The sequence below is a fragment of the Tachysurus vachellii genome, chromosome 2 (genome assembly GCF_030014155.1).
Source record: "Tachysurus vachellii isolate PV-2020 chromosome 2, HZAU_Pvac_v1, whole genome shotgun sequence".
In the NCBI taxonomy this organism is placed as follows: Eukaryota; Metazoa; Chordata; class Actinopteri; order Siluriformes; family Bagridae; genus Tachysurus; species Tachysurus vachellii.
The window spans coordinates 21,025,347-21,037,009 of NC_083461.1; positions in this window are offsets into that span (position 1 = coordinate 21,025,347).

Consider the following 11,663-nt stretch of genomic DNA (forward strand, 5'->3'; position numbering starts at 1 on the left):
CTCTCACAATTTAACTTCCAATTAGAGGGATGTACTGTTACTAGTAGCTCGACAGTGAAAGACCTGGGTGTTATATTAGACAGCAACTTGTCCTTTGAAAATCATGTCGCCCAAACCACAAAAACAGCCTTCTTTCACCTTAGAAATATTGCCAAGCTGAGAAACATCCTGTCTCTATCTGATGCTGAGAAACTAGTTCATGCTTTCATGACCTCTAGACTGGACTATTGTAATGCATTACTACAGTAGGTGGTTGTCCTGCATCTTTAATAAATAGGCTACAGTTAGTCCAAAATCCAGCTGCCAGAGTTCTCACTAGGACAAGAAAGTATGACAATATAACCCCAATTTTATCATCTCTACACTGGCTACCTGTTAAGTTTAGAATTGATTACAAACTGCTGCTACTTACGTACAAGGCTCTTAATGGTTTAGCTCCCATGTACCTAACTAGTCTTCTAACACGTTACAATCCTTCACGCTCTGAGATCACAAAACTCAGGACTTCTGGTAGTTCCCAGAATATCTAAGTCTACTAAAGGCAGCAGAGCGTTTTCTTATTTAGCTCCCAAACTCTGGAATAGTCTTCCTGATATTTTTCAGGGCTCAGACACACTTTCCCAGTTTAAAGGTAGACTAAAAACCCATCTCTTTAGTCAGGCGTACACATAACACATCCCGTTATATTATATTGTGCACTATTACACTAGACCTGCACATTTTTATGAACAGCAGATATGTTAATCCCTTTGCACTGCTCTTCTCTTTTTCAACCCATGCCGAGACACCCAGACATTGCACCAGCTCCGATCATCTTCCGTGCGATGAAGTTTTTGGTTTCCGCTTAGATGAGGCCGACTCTGCGAGAATCCTGAAGAAAACATCTACAGATCTACCAGCTCCAGTTGGACTCTGTGATGCTAAGAGGAGATCTGAACTCCATGTGAGCCTTACACCAATACAACATTTGTCTGATTGTATATTTGGAATCACACCGTCTAGTGTCACCCATATGAGGATGGGTTCCCCTTTGAGTCTGGTTCCTCTCAAGGTTTCTTCCTTTATCAATCTAAGGGAGTTTTTCCTTGCCACTGCTGCCTGAGTCACCTCAGACTTGCTCATTGGGGATAAACACATATACATACACACATACACACACACACACTGTGAACTATATATATTTTGAATTTTTATTATATTAATTCTCTATATTACTCCTTATGCTTATCTTCTGTTCTATGCTTACGTTCTGTAAAGCTGCTTTGAGACAATGTCCATTGTAAAAAGCGCTATACAAATAAACTTGAATTGAATTGAATTGAACATTTACTACAAGGTGACACTCAAATTAGTCAGTTGGGTGGTGACTGTGGTAATTAATATAATAAGCACTGCACGTCAAAGTATGATTTAACAATTGCACATTTAAGCTTTATGTCCTGATATAATGTGTATAGAAAACTATAGAGGGGTGATGATGATCATCATATAATGATGAATGATCATCATATAATGATCATATAATGATGTATTTTAAAAATATCTGTATCCAAACTGTAATTTTAGTTCACTACATTGTTTGACTCCATATTTTAAGTGATTCCACACAGTGGAATCTCACTGTTGCAAATGGGCATGAGAAACAGCAGATATTTTAAAGATGTTTGTTTTGTTGCTATGGTGATACATTGGTAGAAATTGTTGAACAGGGGCCATAGCATGCCAAAATTCTCCAAATTGTTGGGCTGTAGCGTTCAGAACATCCTGCTACAATCTCAGAAAGAATAGGGTTTCCCGAATTGTGAGACCTTAGTCTTCTGAAGGCAAATCATGCTACAGTCCCACAAAAACAGAAGTTGACTGGTTTTCATACCATAGTGTTGTAAATACCAAATCCCACAAAAACCCCACAAAGAATAAAAGGTTGCCAAATTGTTGGACCATAATGTTGAACACATTCCTCTACAATGCCAGAAAGAACAGTCTTTGATCAGGGTGTACGCCTTTAAAGAAAAATCTTGCTGTGACATGAGCCTATTTGGAAAAATTCCTAAGTCTAACCAGTTTATCTGCTTTTTAATCTCACTAGTTATAATCTCACGTTAATGCATGGACAGATAGACAATCTGAATACTTAATGCCACCACCATCTGGTACGATTAAAAAAAAGTCTGCATTTCACAACACATTATGGTAAACAGAATGCATGCCTCTAGCATGTGACTACAGCATATTGTACATGGGCGCTGTGCCACACAAAACCTTAACTCAGCACAGTTACAGTATATTCACTGCTTATGTGTGAGCTGGAGTGAGAATTTGATTTCTTTTCCCCTTTGATCCTTGGTATTCCAAGAGAAATGGAAATGGGAATCAATGTACCCGACTGACAATATAACTTAGCTACAGTAGTTTGCTAGCTAACTTAATAATAGCTTAATAATAACTTAACTCAACAACAAACTCTCTTCTAAGACAAGGTACTGGAACCCACAGCTGACTAGGAGCCTAATATATATGTTTTCATACACTTCTCTGACTCTAATCATGCTATACTACATTCTGCAATCAAACTGCAGTGCTCTACTTGAAATTTAACCCTGATTTCCACTACTGCTATAACTAGCGTATGATGACGGGTTTATTTTCATAAATGAATGGATTTGATTCCTTGACATTTTTAATTTTATTAAAATTCTAGTCCCTTACTACCTCTCTGTGGACCAGCCAGGATGCCTGATGATAATCACAGCAAATGATAAGCTGTACCAAATAATGATAGAAGCTAAGCAGAACTTTAGTACCACGCTTCCATACCTGTACAGGGTCTATGCTAGTCATCTGAAAAAAGAGATATAGCAGGGTTATCAGAGACATAACACAAACTGGATGCTGCTGTTTAACTGTCAAGTGGTCCATTCCATCACACACTAATAGACGGAAGTTATTTTCTTCATTATCTCCCAAATGCAATTGTTAAATAGTTCCCTCTTTAATATTTCTTATAGTTAATGGAATGAATTATATACAGGTCAGGCTGGGCTACAGTACATGGCTGTCATTTTTTGATTGTTGTTGACCAAAGATTGAAAACAGGTGCTCTGAGGTTCATGTGACACAGATTTCTTTGTGGAAAAATAAAAATGTTAACGTATTTGTGAATCTGGACATTTATTAAATGTTATTCTTGAAAAACTTTCTATTCAGTACATTAGGTAATTGAACTGAATAATGATTGATTATTAGTGCTGCTTGTGTGATTGTTTATGTGAATTATATACCAATTAATTATTAGGTAACTGTAATTTTATTTATTTCATTTTGATTGTAATTCACTAAGTTTATTTGAGGAATAATATTATGGAAAAGTAAAAAAAAAAACTACCTTCATTCCAATCGACTGTGATGTGCAGAGGCAGAAATCTAAAATTAAAAATCTAAATATGTATGTACACACTTCCAATATGTGTCAGGCTTTTGTGTTACAGTACACTTTTAACAAAATACAATTAAAATTAAAGCTGCAAGCAGCATTTCCCAGGGTTCAAGCGTTTAAGGCCTTTCAAGACTTTAGGGCCTTTCAGGCTTTTAAAGACATGTGGAAACAGATTTGATGTTTTCTAGACTTTACGCATCTAGATCAATTATGAAAAAGACCATTTATAGGTAATGCAATCCATTGGATATAAATGGTTTATATATCTTTTCAACAATTATAGTGCACATCACATTATTCACTTATATTATACAGGTCACTTGTATTACACTGCTCATTTACATTACACAGCTAACTTGCATCACACAGCTCACTTTCATTACACAGGTTACTTATATAACACTGCTCAGTTTCATCACAGTGCACACTTTCATCGTATAGATCACTGGCATCACACAGGTCACTGGCATCATTCAGCTTATTGGCATTAGACAGGTCACAGGCATCATACAGCTTACTGGCATCACACAGCTCACTGGCATCACACAGCTCATTTATATTACACTGCTGACATCACACAGCTCACTTGCATCACACTGCTCACATCACTCAGTTACACCAGTAATGGAAAAGCCCATTTACAGCCAACGCCGTCCATTGAAAATACATGGTGTGCAGCTTTTTGCCAATTACAGTGCCACCTATCGTCCGATCAAGATAAAACTTGGCAGGATTGTTAAAAGTCATATGTCACATGTGCTCAATGAGGGTCGTATAAATTAGACTTTTCGTTTATGAGTTATAGGCTTTGAATTACTTTTTTGCCACGCGCATTTCATAAATAATCCTTTAATGGCAAGCCAAAGGATAAAGTTCCACTTTTTTTCGATAATTATTGACATTAAGACTCCAGAGAATATTACTGCACTGGATTGGTCTCGATCAGGCGAAAAACCTAGGACTAGTTCGCAAAAGTAGGTTTTTCACCTGATCAAGAATAATTAATGAACAATTTGATTGACAGCATTGGTCCAAGAGGCAAAGTTGTTCAGTATGTGGAGACCTATCAAATGATATCAATATTGTGTGTATTTATTAAGCACTACGTGATTACAGTGGCGTAAAAACTCTTTAGCGCCAACTAGTGGGCGATTGCTTTCAAATTTCTTACAGTCCTCTAGGACCACGTGTCGAACATGCTGACCGAGTTTCATTCCGATAGGCCTCCATTAACCTTGTCTAATTGGTGCTCAAACTTCATTAGCCGATGGCGGCCATGTTTTTTGAGACACGCCAACGTCCTTACAAAGACTCAAGGCACCTTGGACAAAGACACTGCACACCAAGTTTGAAGTCAATCGGACCAACACTCGCATAGTTAGAGCTGTTTTTAGTGATTTTTCTGTCATAGCGCCACCAAGTGGCCAATCGCCGCGGTTTTTGACCTGTGACCTCTTTCACAAATTTTCCCAAGTTTGGTGTTGATAGCTCATTTGGTTCTTGAGTTATTGCCATTTTAGCAAAAGTTGGCTCCACCAGTGTTCGAACATTTGGGGGCCCCTTAGTGACGATGAATCAAAATTTTAACTTTTTTTCGATAATTATTGACATTGAGACTCCAGAGAATATTAATGCACTGGATTGGTCTCGATCAGGCTAAAAACCTAGGACTAGTTCGCAAAAGTAGGTTTTTCACCTTATTAAGAATAATTAATGAACAATTTGATTGACAGCATTGGTCCAAGAGGCAAAGTTGTTCAGTATGTGGAGACCTATCAAATGATATCAATATTGTGTGTATTTATTAAGCACTACGTGATTACAGTGGCGTAAAACTCTTTAGCGCCAACTAGTGGCCGATTTCTTTCAAATTTCTTAGAGACCTCTAGGACCACGTGTCGAACATGCCCAACGAATTTCATTCCGATAGGCCTCCATTAACCTTGTCTAATTGGTGCTCAAACTTCATTAGCCGATGGCGGCCATGTTTTTTGAGACACGCCAACGTCCTTACAAAGACTCAAGGCACCTTGGACAAAGACACTGCACACCAAGTTTGAAGTCAATCGGACCAACACTCGCATAGTTAGAGCTGTTTTTAGTGATTTTCCTGTCATAGCACCACCAAGTGGCCAATCGCAGCGGCTTTTGACCTGTGACCTCAGTTTGTACTCTTTCACATGTGTGCTAAGTTTGGTGTTGATAGCTCATTTAAATCTTGAGTTATTGCCATTTTAGTAAAACTGGCTCCTCACATTCCAAATGTTTTGGGGCCCCTTAAGGACCCTGAATCAAAATTTCAACTTTTTTTCGATAATTATTGACATTGAGACTCCAGAGAATATTAATGCACTGGATTGGTCTCGATCAGGCGAAAAACCTAGGACTAGTTCGCAAAAGTAGGTTTCAGAAAAAATGCGCTATAGCGAAAAAATCTTAATGGCAGAAATGAAATCGGAGATATACGTTTTTCAAGTCATGAGCCAAGGAGTCCAATGATATAAAGCACTTGAGATTTGGAAATACGGTTTAGGAGTTATGGGCACAAATGCGTTGAGGGGCGCTGAAGTGCCCCCTATTGGCCGTTTCGTTGAGTCCTTGGGCCTGAGTAACTGTGACCAGTACTACCATCTGACCAAGTTTGAGCTCTCTAGGCCCTACGGTTTGGGCTGCACAATCGTTTGTATGGCGGAATAATAATAATAATAATAATAATAATAATAATAATAATAATAACTAATAAAAATCCTACCGAATACAAATTTCTTACAGTCCTCTAGGACCACGTGTCGAACATGCGGACCGAGTTTCATTCCGATAGGCCTCCATTAACCTTGTCTAATTGGTGCTCAAACTTCATTGGCCGATGGCAGCCATGTTTTTTGAGACACGCCAATGTCCTTACATACACTCAAGGCACCTTGGAGAAAGACACTGCACACCACGTTTGAAGTCAATCAGACCAACACTTGCATAGTTAGAGCTGTTTTTAGTGATTTTTCTGTCATAGCGCCACCAAGTGGCCAATCGCCGCGGTTTTTGACCTGTGACCTCAGTGTGACCTCTTTCACATGTGTCCCAAGTTTGGTGTTGATAGCTCATTTGGTTCTTGAGTTATTGCCATTTTAGCAAAAGTTGGCTCCACCAGTGTTAGAACTTTTGACCTGTGACCTCAGTTTGTACTCTTTCACATGTGTTCTAAGTTTGGTGTTGATAGCTCATTTAAATCTTGAGTTATTGCCATTTTAGTAAAACTGGCTCCTCACATTCCAAATGTTTTGGGGCCCCTTAAGGACCCTGAATCAAAATTTCAACTTTTTTTCGATAATTATTGACATTGAGACTCCAGAGAATATTAATGCACTGGATTGGTCTCGATCAGGCGAAAAACCTAGGACTAGTTCGCAAAAGTAGGTTTCAGAAAAAATGCGCTATAGCGAAAAAATCTTAATGCCAGAAATGAAATCGGAGATATACGTTTTTCAAGTCATGAGCCAAGGAGTCCAATGATATAAAGCACTTGAGATTTGGAAATACGGTTTAGGAGTTATGGGCACAAATGCGTTGAGGGGCGCTGAAGCGCCCCCTATTGGCCGATTTCGCTGAGTCCTTGGGCCTGAGTAACTGTGACCAGTACTACCATCTGACCAAGTTTGAGCTCTCTAGGCCTTACGGTTTGGGCTGCACAATCGTTTGTATGGCGGAATAATAATAATAATAATAATAATAATAATAATAACTAATAAAAATCCTACCGAATACAAATTTCTTACAGTCCTCTAGGACCACGTGTCGAACATGCGGACCGAGTTTCATTCCGATAGGCCTCCATTAACCTTGTCTAATTGGTGCTCAAACTTCATTGGCCGATGGCAGCCATGTTTTTTGAGACACGCCAATGTCCTTACATACACTCAAGGCACCTTGGAGAAAGACACTGCACACCACGTTTGAAGTCAATCAGACCAACACTTGCATAGTTAGAGCTGTTTTTAGTGATTTTTCTGTCATAGCGCCACCAAGTGGCCAATCGCCGCGGTTTTTGACCTGTGACCTCAGTGTGACCTCTTTCACATGTGTCCCAAGTTTGGTGTTGATAGCTCATTTGGTTCTTGAGTTATTGCCATTTTAGCAAAAGTTGGCTCCACCAGTGTTCGAACTTTTGACCTGTGACCTCAGTTTGTACTCTTTCACATGTGTTCTAAGTTTGGTGTTGATAGCTCATTTAAATCTTGAGTTATTGCCATTTTAGTAAAACTGGCTCCTCACATTCCAAATGTTTTGGGGCCCCTTAAGGACCCTGAATCAAAATTTCAACTTTTTTTCGATAATTATTGACATTGAGACTCCAGAGAATATTACTGCACTGGATTGGTCTCGATCAGGCGAAAAACCTAGGACTAGTTCGCAAAAGTAGGTTTCGGACAAAATGCGCTATAGCGAAAAAATCTTAATGGCAGAAATGAAATCGGAGATATACGTTTTTCAAGTCATGAGCTAAGGAGTCCAATGATATAAAGCACTTGAGATTTGGAAATACGGTTTAGGAGTTATGGGCACAAACGCGTTGAGGGGCGCTGAAGCGCCCCCTATTGGCCGATTTCGCTGAGTCCTTGGGCCTGAGTAACTGTGACCAGTACTACCATCTGACCAAGTTTGAGCTCTCTAGGCCTTACGGTTTGGGCTGCACAATCGTTTGTAGGGCGGAATAATAATAATAATAATAATAACTAATAAAAATCCTACCGAATACAATAGGTTTCCAGCGCTTCGCGCTTGAACCCCTAATAATAAAAATCCTACCGAATACAATAGGTTTCCAGCGCTTCGCGCTTGAACCCCTAATTAAAGCTGCAAGCAGCATTTCCCGGGGTTCAAGCGTTTAAGGCATATAGGGAGTTTTTTGTTCATGTTCATGTTTTTTGAGACACGCCAACGTCCTTACATACACTCAAGGCACCTTGGAGAAAGACACTGCACACCACGTTTGAAGTCAATCAGACCAACACTTGCATAGTTAGAGCTGTTTTTAGTGATTTATCTGTCATAGCGCCACCAAGTGGCCAATCGCCGCGGTTTTTGACCTGTGACCTCAGTGTGACCTCTTTCACATGTGTCCCAAGTTTGGTGTTGATAGCTCATTTGGTTCTTGAGTTATTGCCATTTTAGCAAAAGTTGGCTCCACCAGTGTTCGAACATTTGGGGGCCCCTTAGTGACGATGAATCAAAATTTTAACTTTTTTCAATAATTATTGTCATTGAGACTCCAGAGAATATTAATGCACTGGATTGGTCTCGATCAGGCAAAAAACCTAGGACTAGGTCGCAAAAGTATGTTTAAGACAAAATGCACTATAGCGAAAAAATTTTAATGGCGGAAATGAAATCGGGGATATACGTTTTTTAAGTCATGAGCCAAGGAGTCCAATGATATAAAGCGGAATAATAATAAGTTTGAGCTCTCTAGGCCTTACGGCTTGGGCTGCACAATCGTTTGTAGGGCGGAATAATAATAATAATAATAATAATAATAATAATAATAATAATAAAAATCCTACCGAATACAATAGGTTTCCAGCGCTTCGCGCTTGAACCCCTAATAAAAATCCTACCGAATACAATAGGTTTCCAGCGCTTCGCGCTTGAACCCCTAATATTTAAAGCTGCAAGCAGCATTTCCCGGGGTTCAAGCGTTTAAGGAATTTTACTGAACTTATTTCATTGACATTAAGTAAAAACCTATAGAACTTGCAAAAGTAGTTTTTTAAATATACATATTTGTTATATATTTAATGAATGATTTGATTTACAGCACTGATTGTACAAGCAAAGTGGTTCAGAAAACCTAGACCTAACAAATGATGATTTTAAAATGTATAAATTCCTAGGAAAAAACAGATGCTGAATAGAATGAGCCAACGAGTGATCCTCTGCTGCCATCTAGTGGTTTTTATAGCTAATGCAATACATTGGAAATATATGGTTTATATATCTTTTCAACAATTATAATGCACATCACATTATTCACTTATATTATACAGGTCACTTGTATTACACTGCTCATTTACATTACACAGCTAACTTGCATCACACAGCTCACTTTCATTACACAGGTTACTTATATAACACTGCTCAGTTTCATCACAGTGCACACTTTCATCGTATAGCTCACTGGCATCGCACAGCTCACTGGCATCACACAGGTCACTGGCATCATTCAGCTTATTGGCATTAGACAGGTTACAGGCATTATACAGCTTACTGGAATCACACTGATCACTGGCGTCACACTGCTCACTGTCATCACACTGCTCACTTGCATCACACTACTCAATTAACACACATTACTCACTCCATTATTTGTAACCTATATGCAATTACATCAGTAATGGAAAAGCCCATTTACAGCCAGCGCAGTCCATTGAAAATACATGGTGTGCAGCTTTTTGCCAATCACAGCACCACCTATCGTCCGATCAAGATAAATCTTGGCATGATTGTTAAAGGTCATATGTCACATGTGCTCAATGAGTGTCGTATAAATTAGACTTTTCGTTTATGAGTTATAGGCTTTGAATTATTTTTTGCCACGCCCATTTCATAAATAATCCTTTAATAGCAAGCCAAAGGATAAAGTTCCACTTTTTTTCGATAATTATTGACATTAAGACTCCAGAGAATATTAATGCACTGGATTGGTCTCGATCAGGCGAAAAACCTAGGACTAGTTCGCAAAAGTAGGTTTTTCACCTGATCAAGAATAATTAATGAACAATTTGATTGACAGCATTGGTCCAAGAGGCAAAGTTGCTCAGTATCTGGAGACCTATCAAATGATATCAATATTGTGTGTATTTATTAAGCACTACGTGATTACAGTGGCGTAAAAACTCTTTAGCGCCAACTAGTGGCTGATTTCTTTCAAATTTCTTACAGACCTCTAGGACCACGTGTCGAACATGCCCAACGAGTTTCATTCCGATAGGCCTCCATTAATCTTGTCTAATTGGTGCTCAAACTTCAGTGGCCGATAGCGGCCATGTTTTTTGAGACACGCCAATGTCCTTGGATACACTCAAGGCACCTTGGACTAAGTTTGAGCTCTCTAGGCCTTACGGTTTGGGCTGCACGATCATTTGTAGGGCGTAATAATAATAATAATAATAATAATAATAATAAAAATCCTACCGAAAACAATAGGTTTCCAGCGCTTCGGGCTTGAACCCCTAATAATAAAAATCCTACCGAATAAAATAGGTTTCCAGCGCTTCGCGCTTGAACCCCTAATAATAATAAAAATCCTACCGAATACAATAGGTTTCAAGCGCTTCGCGCTTGAACCCCTAATAATAATAATAATAATAATGATAATAATAATAATAATAATAATAATAATAATAAAAATCCTACCGAATACAATAGGTTTCCAGCGCTTCGCACTTGAATCCCTAATAATAAAAATCCTACCGAAAACAATAGGTTTCCAGCGCTTCGCGCTTGAACCCCTGATAATAAAAATCCTAACGAAAACAGTAGGTTTCCAGCGCTTCGCGCTTGAACCCCTAATAATAATAATAATAATAATAATAATAATAATAAAAATCCTACCGAAAACAGTAGGTTTCCAGCGCTTCGCGCTTGAACCCTAATAATAATAATAATAATAATAATAACAAAAATCCTACCGAATACAATAGGTTTCCAGCGCTTTGCGCTTGAACCCCTAATAATAATAATAATAATAATAATAATAATCCTAACAAAAACAATAGGTTTCCAGCGCTTCACGCTTGAACCCCTAATAAAAAATTTTACAAAAACAATAGGTTTCCAGCGCTTCGCGCTTGAACCCCTAATAATAAGCTTATAATGGCAATCAGAATGTTGGCTTCTACAAAGCCAACATAATAAATTGCAATGTTTAACAATTTCTTTCAGGGTAGGCAAACTTTTGAGCATAGCTAAATGTATCCTTAATGATCAAGACAGAGGCAAAGTTGGCAAGGAACAACTCCCTGAAACAATTTGAGGAAAATTTCTTGAGAGGAACCAGACTCAAAAAGGATCTGGGTTACACCAAGAGTGTGCGTATTAATAACATCCTTTCTATAACTTTATATTTGGGTGTATAACTTGACATTAAACTATATAAAATGTACTTCAAATACAAGCTCTTCAGATTGATATAAAATAGCTAAATACTAATTGCTAAATGGCTTATAGCTAA